At 50.0% G+C, this 2,500-nt stretch overlaps 1 protein-coding gene across 1 annotated transcript in view; it reads left to right on the top strand.

Annotated features, from left to right (window-relative positions):
* Window positions 1–2,500, top strand: part of LOC144954072 (uncharacterized) — a 65,550-nt gene that overhangs the window by 14,145 nt on the left and 48,905 nt on the right. The window lies entirely within an intron of this gene.

Genomic DNA, 2,500 nt, shown 5'->3' with positions numbered 1-2,500 from the left:
TGTGTCACTGTGTGTGTGTGTGTCACTGTGTGTGTGTCACTGTGTGTGTGTCACTGTGTGTGTCACTGTGTGTGTGTGTGTCACTGTGTGTGTGTCACTGTGTGTGTGTGTCACTGTGTGTGTGTGTGTCACTGTGTGTGTGTGTGTCACTGTGTGTGTGTGTGTCACTGTGTGTGTGTGTGTCACTGTGTGTGTGTGTGTGTTACTGTGTGTGTGTGTGTCACTGTGTGTGTGTGTGTGTCACTGTGTGTGTGTGTGTGTCACTGTGTGTGTGTGTGTGTCACTGTGTGTGTGTGTGTGTCACTGTGTGTGTGTCACTGTGTGTCTGTGTGTGTGTCACTGTGTGTGTGTGTGTGTGTCACTGTGTGTGTGTGTGTGTCACTGTGTGTGTGTGTGTCACTGTGTGTGTGTGTGTGTCACTGTGTGTGTGTGTGTCACTGTGTGTGTGTGTGTCACTGTGTGTGTGTGTGTGTCACTGTGTGTGTGTGTCACTGTGTGTGTGTGTGTCACTGTGTGTGTGTGTGTGTCACTGTGTGTGTGTGTGTGTCACTGTGTGTGTGTCACTGTGTGTGTGTGTGTCACTGTGTGTGTGTCACTGTGTGTGTCTCACTGTGTGTGTGTGTGTCTCACTGTGTGTGTGTCACTGTGTGTGTGTGTGTGTGTCACTGTGTGTGTCACTGTGTGTGTCACTGTGTGTGTGTGTCACTGTGTGTGTGTGTCACTGTGTGTGTGTGTCACTGTGTGTGTGTGTCACTGTGTGTGTGTCACTGTGTGTGTGTGTCACTGTGTGTGTGTGTGTCACTGTGTGTGTGTGTGTCACTGTGTGTGTGTGTGTCACTGTGTGTGTGTGTGTCACTGTGTGTGTGTGTGTCACTGTGTGTGTGTGTGTCACTGTGTGTGTGTCACTGTGTGTGTGTCACTGTGTGTGTGTGTGTGTCACTGTGTGTGTGTGTGTCACTGTGTGTGTGTGTGTGTCACTGTGTGTGTGTGTGTGTCACTGTGTGTGTGTGTGTGTCACTGTGTGTGTGTGTGTGTCACTGTGTGTGTGTGTGTGTCACTGTGTGTGTGTGTGTGTCACTGTGTGTGTGTGTGTGTCACTGTGTGTGTGTGTGTGTCACTGTGTGTGTGTGTGTGTGTCACTGTGTGTGTGTGTGTGTGTCACTGTGTGTGTGTGTGTGTCACTGTGTGTGTGTGTGTCACTGTGTGTGTGTGTGTCACTGTGTGTGTGTGTGTCACTGTGTGTGTGTGTGTCACTGTGTGTGTGTGTGTCACTGTGTGTGTGTCACTGTGTGTGTGTGTGTCACTGTGTGTGTGTGTGTCACTGTGTGTGTGTGTGTGTGTCACTGTGTGTGTGTGTGTGTGTCACTGTGTGTGTGTGTGTGTCACTGTGTGTGTGTCACTGTGTGTGTGTCACTGTGTGTGTGTGTGTGTCACTGTGTGTGTGTGTGTGTCACTGTGTGTGTGTGTGTCACTGTGTGTGTGTGTGTGTGTCACTGTGTGTGTGTGTGTCACTGTGTGTGTGTGTGTCACTGTGTGTGTGTGTGTCACTGTGTGTGTGTGTGTGTCACTGTGTGTGTGTGTGTGTCACTGTGTGTGTGTGTGTCACTGTGTGTGTGTGTGTCACTGTGTGTGTGTGTGTCACTGTGTGTGTGTGTGTCTGTGTGTGTGTGTGTGTGTCACTGTGTGTGTGTGTGTGTGTCACTGTGTGTGTGTGTGTGTCACTGTGTGTGTGTGTGTCACTGTGTGTGTGTGTGTCACTGTGTGTGTGTGTGTGTGTCACTGTGTGTGTGTGTGTGTCACTGTGTGTCACTGTGTGTGTGTGTGTCACTGTGTGTGTGTGTCACTGTGTGTGTGTGTGTCACTGTGTGTGTGTCACTGTGTGTGTGTGTGTCACTGTGTGTGTGTCACTGTGTGTGTCTGTGTCTGTGTGTCACTGTGTCTGTGTCTGTGTGTCACTGTGTGTGTGTGTGTCACTGTGTGTGTGTGTGTCACTGTGTGTGTGTGTGTCACTGTGTGTGTGTGTGTGTGTCACTGTGTGTGTGTGTGTCACTGTGTGTGTGTGTGTGTGTCACTGTGTGTGTGTGTGTGTGTCACTGTGTGTGTGTGTGTGTGTCACTGTGTGTGTGTGTGTGTGTCACTGTGTGTGTGTGTGTGTGTCACTGTGTGTGTGTGTGTGTGTCACTGTGTGTGTGTGTGTGTCACTGTGTGTGTGTGTGTCACTGTGTGTGTGTGTGTCACTGTGTGTGTGTGTGTGTGTCACTGTGTGTGTGTGTGTGTCACTGTGTGTGTGTGTGTCACTGTGTGTGTGTGTGTCACTGTGTGTGTGTGTGTCACTGTGTGTGTGTGTCACTGTGTGTGTGTGTGTCACTGTGTGTGTGTGTGTCACTGTGTGTGTGTCACTGTGTGTCACTGTGTCTGTGTCTGTGTGTCACTGTGTCTGTGTCTGTGTGTCACTGTGTGTGTGTGTGTCACTGTGTGTGTGTGTGTCACTGTGTGTGTG

Source organism: Lampetra fluviatilis, unplaced genomic scaffold, assembly GCF_964198595.1.
Source record: "Lampetra fluviatilis unplaced genomic scaffold, kcLamFluv1.1 SCAFFOLD_201, whole genome shotgun sequence".
Classification (NCBI taxonomy): Eukaryota; Metazoa; Chordata; class Hyperoartia; order Petromyzontiformes; family Petromyzontidae; genus Lampetra; species Lampetra fluviatilis.
This window is presented reverse-complemented; position numbering and strand designations above follow the sequence as displayed.